Source organism: Zootoca vivipara, chromosome 1 (assembly GCF_965207765.1).
Source record: "Zootoca vivipara chromosome 1, rZooViv2.hap1.1, whole genome shotgun sequence".
NCBI lineage: Eukaryota > Metazoa > Chordata > Lepidosauria > Squamata > Lacertidae > Zootoca > Zootoca vivipara.
In genome coordinates, this window is record NC_142582.1 from 34,287,935 (window position 1) to 34,300,580 (window position 12,646).

Genomic DNA, 12,646 nt, shown 5'->3' on the forward strand with positions numbered 1-12,646 from the left:
TGCTGAGCACTGCTTTTTAATTTGTAAAGAACAACTTAACCTGTTGTATGTGGCAGATAATGATTTTATGCTTCGTTTTAACTTCTGACCCTGGCTGAATCTAGACACATCAAAAAAGTGTTTCGGTTTAACGCGTTTCGAACTTTGTATGAGAAATCGGGTTAGAAAAAACGGAACTCTACAGCACCATCTGGTGTTATAATGCATATACAACCCATATAAAGCACTTTTTCTTTGCCAGTGTAGCTGAGTCCCCCATGTCCTTGGTTGAATTGCTTTATATTGTTGCTGCTTTTCTGAAATCGCAATTTTAACTGTTGTAAGCTATACAGTGTGGCACTTTTGTACTAGAAGTGTAGCATCCAGATATTTTACTTGAGTATAAAAACAACAACCAACATTGAAATTTGACTTTAATTCTCCTGACAAAAATCTGAAGAATGGGAATGGGAACCAAAAAGTCAAGGAGTTCTGCACACCCAGAAGACTAAAGTAACAGGGAGTGGAAGAACTTCCACTGAAGCTAGTAACAATATTGGTTGTGTCTATCACAGAGCCCTTTAGCGATGCTGAACAATTGCTGCTCCGGTTACCCGGAGGTGGAATTAATATCAAAATCCCCCACAGCACTTTTTTATACTACTTTATTACTCAGCAATGTCCTTCCCTGTGGCCCAGATCTGGCTATAAGGTATACTCACAAGTAAATCCCATTCAGCAAAAGTACCAGGCGTGGATCAACTCAAAGAAGGCGCAGATACTTCAAAAGGCAGGATCTGGATCAGGGTAGTGTAAAGCTCGTCGCAGGCACTCCATCCTGCCCATCTGGTTTTGGATCTGGAAGACCAAGGAATTGTGTGGGGATATGAAGGGTGACTTGTAGGCAAGCACAATTTGCCCACAACCTCAGTGTGTGTGTGTGTGTGTGGACACGTAACTCCGAATTCTGTTGACTTATTTTGCTCTTTTGAGTGGGTGCCATTTCTTTCCCAGCCATTAAAGGCTATTGCCTTCAAACACCTAATAAATAATGTTCTTTTATCCCCTAGTTCCCGCTCTGATTTTTTTTTCAGCAGCAAACTGTGCAAAAATGGCAAGTCCTACAAAGCTAAGGACAACAAAGAACCTGGAAAATCACAAAGACTAAAATCTGAGCTATGTACCTTATCTGACATTTATATTTGAACACAACATGCTCATGATAATATTAACATCAGAAGGAAATGGCCTCAAATTAATTGATTATGGTGATGATGTGGCAAGCGGAAATGCAAATGGAATTAAGTCTCTCATGTAAGATACGGAAGACGGCAATTCAGTCTTTTCTTTGTACATTATGTCTCAGTTTCAGAAACAATGAGCTCAACCCAGTTCTAGTTGTACATATTGCATACGACTAATGGCTCCAGATCAGATTGTGCCTCCACGTCAGCAGAACTTGGATGAGAATTGCGACCAGGATGTGATGGACAACCCATATCTATTGTCAAAAGTTTATTGTTTAACCATTAAGGCAATTACAAAACTCCCACCATTATTACAATTAGAGTAAGATCTCCCAAAATAAAATGCGTCAGTTCCACTTCCATTCTACTGCAACCTCTGGGTATGTAGACGAAGCACCATAGATTCACAAAAGTATTTTAGGAGCCATATTTTGCAACATTTCCACAAAGCATTAAGCCCATCTCTGCTGCAGTCCCTTGTAGGCTTCCGTAGGGCTTCCATACTGTAGGAAGCTGTCATGTATTGTCAGAACTTTGGTCTCTCAAGCTAGCTCAGTATATATTGACTGGCCCTGGCTCCAGCCCTACATGGAGATGCTAGGAACTGAACAAGGGACCTTCTGCACGTGAAACAGATGCTCTGCTGGTACACCACAGCCCATCCATTGCAGCAGCTTCCTATATTTCACTAGCTGTTAAAAACAGAGGAAAAGCCAACCTCTTCCTTCAATTACTATTGGCTCGTCTGTGTTGCTTATCTCGTACTGGATGACTGTCTTGAGATCAGATGCCTGCTATGCTGGGGGAACTCAGCGCTGAAGTTACACTTTGCTAGCCGGGGCTTTCTTCTAGAGCAAATGCCAGACATTATGCACTTGCTCACAAAGAGGCGATTCCATGGTGCTTTGATTATCTAGGAGTGTGTTCCAGATGGTGGCCTCAGTTCTTTAGGCATGTTTGAGCAGATCCCATCTGATATGCCTTCAAGTCTTAAGAGTCCTATATATCATATGCATTTTTGCCTGGGGATAAGTTTCGCTCGGTTAAATTGGATTTGCTTTTGGAGTGCGTGCAATACTTCAGTTAGCCAGCCCTCTTCCTTTTTTCTCAGACTTGTTCCTTAGGTGGGCACAATTTAAGTTACAACAACCCCAAGAGGAAACAGCTTTTCTAATTATGAAAAGTGAGTAATGGCCCCGGGGGTGGAACTGGAATGTGAACTGGAAAATACTTCATAACATTTACATTTTTTTATATATGTCCAAAGTCACCAGCATAAGGTCCCCTATCTTGGGGAGTCTGCGTTAAGGGATGTTTGAAGGCTCTTCCTTTTAATTTGTCAGTTCTTCTAACAAGGAGGCACCACAATTTATAGTGCTATTGCAACACTTTCATGCGATGCTGTTTTGTCCTTTCCCACCAATATCAAACTTCAAAGACGAGAGAGTGCTTTAGATGAAACACAATCTAATGATTTTATCTCATAATGGATTCTGGGAATCTTTCCTATCAGATGCTGTTAAATATGACAAATGAAAAGAGAGTTTGCGTTCCCAGCCATAATGATTTAACATATGCTACTGAATGATGAATCACTTTTCCTTTAGTAGCCTCAGCAGGCAATGGACCTCAAACTATGGGCTGGGGCAACTTAAGGGAGCAGGGGAAGGGCCAAGAGGGGAATGAAGGAGGGAGGGAGGATCCTGCAGCAGGCAGAGGTGGAGATATGGTTGAACACTGGACAATTCAGGACAGTTAGAAGAAAGTACTTCACACAGTGTGTAGTTAAACTCTGAAACTTGCTCCCGCAGTAGGTAGGAATGGTCACCGATTTGGACAAATTGCCAGGAATGGTCACCGATTTGGACAAAAGAGGATTAGAAAAATCATGGAGGAGAGGGCTATTGAAGGCTACTAGCCCTGATGGCTGCGTCCTACCCTCTCTCTGGCAGAGGCAGCATGCTTATCGGTTCCAGTTGCTGGGAATAGCAAGTGGAAGAGTGCTGTTGTGCTCCTGTCCACCTTGCAGGCTTCCCATAGGCACCCAGTCAGCCCTTGTGAGAACAGGGACTCAGCTATAAAGCTGCAAATATAACGTTTTAAGTGCATTTTAAGTGCATTATACAAATGTGACACTAGATGGCGATGGTGAGCCCATGGCAAATTTGATATATATTTTTCAAAAGCATTTTCACAGCATTTTTTATATGTGTCTAGATTCCACCCAGGATGCTGGACTAGTTGGGCCATTGGTCTGATTCAGCAGGCTGGTCTTATTTATGTTCTCCTTTGCAGGAGTGTTACTTAGTGTTACTAAGTAACTGGCACCTGTGCCAGGAGTGTTACTTAGTGTTACTTAGTTCCTTAGCTACACAGGCAGGTTCAATTTCCTTCTCTGCCTCCCTCCAGTTTTGGTGGCCATGTTTTATTAGTTATGGGGACAGACACACACAGACACACACACACACACAGAGAGAGAGAGAGAGAGGGAGAGGGAGAGAGAGGGAGAGAGGGAGGGAGAGGGAGAGAGAGAGGGAGAGATCTACGGTATGTGTCTAAAATTTGGCAAGGCTAACCCGCTCTTGGGATCTACTATGCACCTATGTTATAAAACCCTCAAATGTCTTAGCTGTTTTGGCTTCACAATGCAAGTCAACAAAGGGACCAATGTTTGTTTTTCTGAATATTGCTTCAGATTCAAGGTCCCAGGCAAAATGATATTAAGACGATAGGGGCCTGATCCAATGCATCAAGTTGAAGGAGGGAATAGGCCTTGCTTAGCCCTAGTAACAAGCAGGGCGCTCTTTCAGTGGACAAAATTTGTGCATCTGGATCTGAACAACTAAGTGCTGTTGTTATTTTCTAACAGCTACATTTACATATTTGGGGGAAAGTATTTTTCAGATTTCAGCTTTTTGTCTCCTGTATTAAAGGTCAATGGCTGATGTGGGTGTCTGGGAAAGGAAGCAATGATTGCAAATGTCTGTGGAAATATGACTAAGAAGCAGCTCTGAAGGGATATGGTCCATGCTGCAAAACATTTCCTTTTATTTCCAGAGTATGGGTTAACTATGAAACAACTGTATTAACAGTTCTGTGCTTATTTTCTTTCTTTTTAATGTACTCTTTAAGGGCAGAGAGGGACTCCACACATACACAGTGTTGCTGTTTTGTTAGGCCAGTTTAAAAAGAAGAAGCAAGTTCACTTCATAAAAGAAAAACCAAGACACTTTGACAACAGGCCCGTCTCTTAACAAGACAAATAGCACAATCTTTGCCATTTTCAGGTTGGGAGCACTCTATGCATGCTCAGAGGCAAATGAGTTGAGTTGTTAAAATTGCAGCACACTAAATCTAGCAACCTTATTCAAGCCTCTTCACTTGAGTGCCTGATAGGCTTGAGTGAAATTTTGGGGTGTGTGTGTGTGTGTGTGTGTGTGTGCATGTACACACGCACGCACGCTACCAAGTTTAATCCCCAACATTGCCTGGCACTGAGAATTACTCCAGTCTGAAACCCTGGAAAGCCACTACTAGTCAGTGTAGACAATACTGAACCTGATAAACCAATAATCAGACTCAGTATAAGGCAACCTAATATGTTTCTCTACAATGTGAGCCCTCTTATGCAACAACCTTACATAAATTGCTCCCTCCTTACTGTTGTTTTTGGTACACATAGTTTTAAGACCAGTTAATGGCCCAACTTTATATGATAATCATATACTGGTTCTTGCTATCCCTTTTTGACACAGCATCCACCATGGCAAATATCCCTGACTTATTATGAATCAAATCACATTGCTGAATCCTTCAAGAGAGTTTTCCGCCACAGCTACCCCTGCAGTTGCCGCCATTGCCAGATGCAGGAATGTGGAATCTGATGGGGACTGTGACAAGAATGGGTGCGCTGACATGTTGATTTTACATATGAACAACAGGTCACATCCACACCGTATGTTCAAAGTGCCATTCTAACACAGAGAATCCTGGGAACTATATTGTTCTGGAAATTGTAGCTCTGTGAGGTCGGCACCCCTAACCAGTGCTCCCCCCCCAAAAAAAAATGTTTAGGGGTAGTCTCATTTTGACTCAAGTTCAAATTGGTAATAGTTCAAATTGGTAATGGACAAAAGTACAAATAGCATGCATTACCTCATATTACACAGCTGACAGCTGACAGTAACTTCCACATTGGTATGAGGTTGTGTGCACTAACATCTTCCCTCCTACTTTCATCTCCTACTTCACACATTGAATGCTCACTTCCATCTGAGACTCGGGAAACAACGTGACAGGAAATGAGGCTGCCGTAGGGGGTAGCAACGGAACTGACAATTCACTGTGCTAGAGAAGAAACTTTTTTTAAAAAAAATAGTATCTTCTCCAGTTAGTTTCACAAAATGTTTTGAGTTGTGCGTAACCCTGCATCCCCCCAGAAAAAGCACTGCCCCTAACAAACTGCAGCCCCAAAGATTCTCCTATATATAGTGTGAATGTGACCAGAGAACGCCTGAAGAGCAATTAAGGAAAGAGAGCCCCCGGAAATGAAGGCTCTTCCTAACATTTTGACCAGGATATGTATGTGTTCGTGCATATTCCAAAGACCTAGTTCCACATCCTGCAGTTCTTTGGTTTGTTTTGTAAAATGGTCCTCTATCTGCAAATCTGCCAGCGTTGGAAGTAATTCTCTCCCCCGCCAGTGCTGCTGTAACATTTCCAGTTTTCAGGATGTTCCTCCCAAGCAGAACTTGTGTCAAAAGCTCAGATTTCTCCTGATTACTCTGGTTGTAGCACGAACAAAACTGTGCACATAACGACCAAATGGAAAATACTGTAAAGCTATCATGCTAGAAAGTACACCCGTTTGACCCACCTTAATTTATATATATATATAATCAAATCCAACTACCCTCAGTGGAAAAACAAGCCCATCATTTGCCAGCATAATAAGTTACAAATCCTGGGATTTCCATGCTGAGTTCTGAAATCTATCTTTTACACACCCAGCCCAGGAAGTCTTTAAATGTAAAATGAGGCTGTAAATGTACATTGCCCAGAGTGTGGTCAATGAATCAGCAAGTGTTACAGGAGGTCAGGGTGGAATGTCAGGTGCTATTTCAACAGTCTATTTTTCATAAACCTTAAGACAGCCCTGAGAAAGTTACTGGAACTTACTAAAAAGTCAGGCAGCAAGAGCAACACCTCAGAGCTCCTGTATTTTCTCAACCTGAAGGTGATTGTTGTTTTTCCTGGTTTAGGTGAGAAACTCCCTGCCTAGTAAGTATGTCAGGGGTATCCAACAGGGCGCCCTTCCACTCCCATCAGCCCCAGTTAGCCAGGTCAGTGGTGGAGGATGATGGGAGATGGAGGTCAACAACTTTTGAAATATGCTGTGTCTGGGAAAGGAGAGTAACCAGAAACAAGTCAGCATTGCATCAAACTAGATGCATAATTTTATAGTTGAATGGGAGGGGGAAACTTCCAACTTTTCTTTCAGGACAAATACTCCCTTTGAGTTTGCTGATTCATAGAACCACAGAGGCATTGAGGGACCCTTGTTCAACCCCCTAATCAACAAGAAACTCAGAGCTATAGCATCCCAAGCATATGGCTGCCAAGGCTCTGCATGAAAACCCTCAGCACTGGAGAGTGTGCCACCACCCTAGGTAATGGGTTCTATTTTCAAATTGTTGTCCCTTTTACATATCCCCTAATATTTAGCCAAAACCTATTCTTCTAAAACTTAAGCCCATTAGATCTAGTCCTGTCTTCTGGGGTGGCAGAGAAAAAGTATTTAAAGAATGTCATCATACTACCCTCCCAAGCAAATATTTTCTTTAGTTTAAGCATACCTGGTTCTTTCAACCTTCCCCCAGAAGACTTGTCCACTTCCCTGACTACCTTTGTTGCCCTCCTTTGACCCAGTTCCAGCTTGTTCATATTGTTCTTGTGAACTGGAAATATGTGGTCTTACTAATATGGGATAAAGGGCCGTTCTTACTTCATGCCATTTGTAAAAAAAAATAGTGCTATTATTGCAATCTGAAATTGGATTAGCCTTTTTTCTTGCAGCTATTTCACACTGCTGGCGCATGTTCAGTATGTGATCAGCTGTAATTCCATGATGCTTTTCATATGGAATACTGTCAAGCCAGGTGCCCCCTCCCCTGATTTTTGCTGTGGTTTCATCCAAATTCTTAAATCTGCATTTGTCTCTGTTAAATATCTATTTTTCTTTCATTTATAAACTTTCCAGGTTCACATTCTTTCAAAAATGTTGTGAGTTATTATTGTCTGGTGATAATAGCTGTCACACCCAGTTTTGTGTTCTTGCATGTTCACTGAATGTGTGAGGGGGCTCGTGTGAACACTTTCCAATTACTGGACATTCAGATACCGTGTTTCTCATATTATAAGACACGTCTTATATTTATTTTTTCCTCAAAAAAACACACTATGGCTTATTTTCAAGGGATGTCTTATTTTTTTCCTCCTCCTCCTGCCGCGGCCGGCATTGCTGCTGTGCCTATCACTATGTCTTATTTTCGGGGTATGGCTTATATTCCTTGAATGCTTAAAAATCCTGCTATGGCTTATTTTATGGGTATGTCTTAAAATATGAGAAACAGGGTATTTTCAAGACAGTGTCTGAGCTGTCCAGGATGATCCAGTTTGGAACATAACTACATACAAGTACAAGCATAACTATTTTGTTCTCTGCCAAACGTTGAAGGGCATGTTTATGTCGTCCCCCCCTATTACTCAAGGGCAACCAAAAGTACCTAAGATGGCTCCCTTGACAACCTTTGGAACCTTTAAAAAATACATTTGGACCTTTAGCTCAAAGACTTATGGTATAAAGACTATGCGAGCATAAACGTTGGGAGAATGGCATGCCTGCACAGAGTATGCATTGATTGTCATGATATTGTGCTAATTTGACTAATCCCACAATAAACTACTGTAAAATAGCAAGAGTAGAGTTAGAATAGCACATTTCCTTACTAAGTTTCCAAGTTTTACTGGCATATTTGGATATATTAACCCTTGAGAATTCTTACGGTTATGAAAGAGTTAGGAAGTATCCCTTTTCATAGTATGCTACATTTATGCTAGGCACTGATGGTACTGGCTTGTAGGTAAACTATTGCTTCCTATGCTGCAAGACTTTTAACTTTCACACATTTAGCCCAAAGCCTCCGCTAACTCTGACATCAGCCTCATGGCACTTAAGCTTATAATAGCTCACTGTACATACTAACATTTCTGCCGTTCTCAATTTAGGCAAGCTATTTGTATTTGTACAGCATATGCATTCAAGGAGGGGTCAAGCTCTACGGGCAATAAATCATTTGGTGCACTGGTTTTTCAGTGAGTAAGATATAGTAAATAATGGCAGAAGTCAGTGAAAGTTATTGCTATCATTCTGACATGAAAGGAATAATATGATGGTAATAATTAAATACTCAGCTAAGAGCGTGTTTTTTGGGATGACTACTGAATGCATATGGTGAAACATTGGACACCAGAAAGTGACTAATGGCATCATCAAGGACCCAAGTCTAAGATAACCATGGTCAGTTTTTTGCTTGAATGGGTGGCTTGTTGACATCAGAAGGTTCCTAGGATGAGATCCAGTCAGGGGATGTTGTGTCTTCATCTACATACTTGTGAAGGCTTAGTAGAAAAAGATTGGCAATGGAACAGACAAAGCAGATATGCTGGTTCTGGAGCAATTAATGGCACTTTTCACAGAAGTGATCGGTTTGACAAGAACCAACAACCATCTTCTGGTTTGGAGTAGCTAAGGGCTGAAGAAAATACAAAAATTGATAGCTCATCACTGAAGGACTTCTCATGTGATAGCCCGTGACCGCACATTCATGATATGCCCAGCATTTGAGGTGGTGTAAAAGCTTCATCATTTTTATCTGTGGTGGCTCTTCTCTCTCTCTCTCTCTCTCTCTCTCTCTCTCTCTCTCTCTCTCTCTCTCTCTCACACACACACACACACACACACACACACACACACACCACTTGATTTTCCAATCATTAAGCAATGGACATGAATGGATGAACACACTCTGAGATCTAGTTATATATTTATTATCTAGAGAGCTGAGAGGAAAAGAGTAGACTATTTTTGCTTATAGATATAGAAAGGCGACAGCTGTCCATTTTATTTAATACATGCCTGTCCTGCTTTTTCTCCAGGGAGCTCAGAACAACATCCATGGACTTATCAAAATGTCCTCCCTCCCTCCATCGCAAAATATACTTCTCCCCTCACAACAATACTACAAGCCAGGTTAGGTTAGAGAGTGACTTACCTTAGACTTAGATCATACTTTACAGCTGAGCAATGACTCTAGCTTAGGTTTGAGTCAAGGCTCTAACCACTGTATACCACACTGGGTCTATCCTACAAGCTGAACAAATGTGAAACTGCCCCGAAAAATCCCAAGTAAGTCATACACAGAGCAGACCCATTGAAGCCAATGGCTTAAATTACTGGTGTCCATTGATTTCAGTTGGATGTATTGTGAGTAAGACTAACATTGGATATCACTCATTTTCTCCATTTTCCAAGTAACAGGCCAATTTGGGTGATCAAAATGCCAAATTCTGAGATATCTAGCTGATATTGGCTTTCTCCATACTGAGGAGAGCTGTAGAGGCAACCAGCTTACGTATATCAGTAAAAGCAAAACACATGGTGGTCAAGAGAAACTGATTCTCACACTTAAACAGAGCTTTGTTGTAAAAAACAAAAAACAAAAAACCGCACACACCCCCCCCCCAAAAAAAAACCACCCAATTTTATATAGGTAACATGGGTGGAATGATGAGGAAGTAGATTTTTTTCCCTCTGCTCGACTGCTCGACTGCAAATAGCCAGGATATATTTTTCCACTCTAAAAGGGGGTCAATGACCAAGGGTTCAGAGGATAAGTCAAAGTCAATGCTTCTCCTGGATGGCTACTTTTCCCTGATGCTGGCCTCCGCTGGCCACCTGTGAGAAACAAATACTTTGAACATATCAGTTCTGTAATTTCAAAGATAAGGAGCAACTGTGTGTTCTTTCCATCTGCAGCTGGATAAGAGGCTCAGAACACCTGAGGGTGGTTTTGACCCAAAGGAAGTTATTCCTTACCATTGTCAGAATTAGTTACGTTGCACATTAGTTACAAGTTCACAATTACCTGGTTCAGAATACAAAACTGTTTGTAATGCTAGGGTATATTATGAAAGGTGGTTTTAAAGGAGGCCATGGATATAGCGTGTATAATGGAAATGAGTCAGGAGGCAGGAGTTCTCTTTAGATACATACTCTGCTCCATAAAGAGGATATAGTGCTAGAGATCCCAAAGGAGCAAACTATGAATTGCTATGGGTGGCAATACTGAGTTTCAGTTTAGTATTGGAGGTGTACAGTTACCCCCTTCAGTGATCTTGAGATGGAGAAGGAGATCAAGGTGCCATCAAAAGGATAAGTTGCAGTACTGGGTGACTTCAATTATCCTTACATAAAGGGTGACCCGATAGTGTGTACTTATATTTTTGAAATATAAGTCCCTAATCAAATATTCCTCAGTAAGTTTTGCAGTCATGAGATAAATGAACAAGTCTTTCTATCATCTTATGGATCAGTAACTGGTTACAGAACTAGAAACAGAGAAAATGAATGAGTGAACAGTTCTCACAATGGAGGGAGGCAAGAAGTACAGTGGTACCTCGATTTAAGTACACAATTGGTTCCAGAAGTCTGTACTTAACCTGAAGCGTACTTAACCTGAAGCAAACTTTCCCATTAAAAGTAATGGAAAGTGGATTAATCCGTTCCAGACAGTCCGCGGAGTACTCAATCTGAAACGTACTTAACCCGATATATGAGTGTAATTGGTTCTGAAAGTCCGTACTTAACCTGAAGCATACTTAACATGAAGCGAACTTTCCCATTGAAGTAATGTAAAGTGGATTAATCCATTCCAGACGGATTAAACTGAAAGTACTCAAACCGAGGCGTACTTAAATCGAGGTAAGACTGTATCAGTATTTAGACTGGTGCTTTTTAAACTTGATCACAAATGATCTGGAGTTAGGGTTGAGCAGTGAGGTAGCCATGTTTTCCGATGACACCAAATTCTTAAGAGTGGTAAGAACAAAAAGAGATTGAAAAGAGCTCCAAAGGTATCTTTCCAAACTGGGTTAATGGACAGTAAAATGACAAATGTAATTCAGCGTAAGCAGGCAAAGACTGATAAAAATTGGGGCAAAAATATCTTCATTTCACTGGCTTGCTCTAGGGGTTTGAGCTGGTGGTGACTGGTCAGAAAAGAGATACTGGAGTTGTGGTGGATATTCATTGAAGAGTGAATGAAAATGCTGACCCAGCGTATGACAGCTGTGAAAAAGATGAATTCCACATTCAGGATCTTTAGGATAAAGCTGCCAATATCAGGATCCTATTATAAAAAATGTATGGTGAGATCATACTTGGAATGCCATGTTTAGTTCTGGTCTCCATCCCTCACAAAAGGATTGCAGAGCTGGACAAAGTTCAGAGCTGGGGCTGGAGCCACTATGAGAAAGATACCATGTTTGTGGGGGGCAGGCTAGTTTAGAAGAAAAGTGAGTTGTGGGGCAACATGTTAGAGGTACATAAAATTATGCATGAGGTGGAGGAAATGGATAGGGAGAAGCTCTTCTTCCTCTCCTAATACTAGAACTTGGGGTCCCAACAGCAAAACTGAAAGTTGGAAGATTCAGCACAATCCCTCTATGTCTCTAGGACTTTTCAGCTATTCTAGCCCTCAATGTAAGCTGGGTGTCTGCACTGGCAGAGGAACAGGAATGCGGAGGGAGCAGACCACCCCCGGCAACACTATTTTGGTAGAGTGCCATCGTGGCGGCCCCCCGGGACATGCGCCAGCCCCCCTGTCCATGCCCCCACAGGCAGCACGTCACATCCCAGAACGTGTGCCATGCCCTCGCGGACAGCGTACCATGCCCCCGGGATGCACGCCACACCCCCGGGGGCACCAGCCACGCCCACGCCTGCTCTCCGCCCCCGTTAGTGGAGGATGCAGCTTCACCACTGGGTGTCTGGGAACACGCTTACTGTATCCACCATTCCAAATGCCACCATTTCCAATGAAATTCTGCAGCAAGGGGACTGATCTACATGTCCATGTGACAAAGAATCCTGATTGTGCTGTGTTTTACATCGCATGAGAAGTGTACATGTGTTGATCAGGTTTTCTGCTTTGAACCGTCTTCCAAAATGCATGGAGGGTGGTTGGGCCAGTCAGTGAGGATGTGACAGGCAGGGTGGATCCAGTTGGCACATCCTCACTTTCCCATCCCATGATTCTAGCATGCCTGAATATGGTTCTTGAGTGGCCCATTGGCAATTG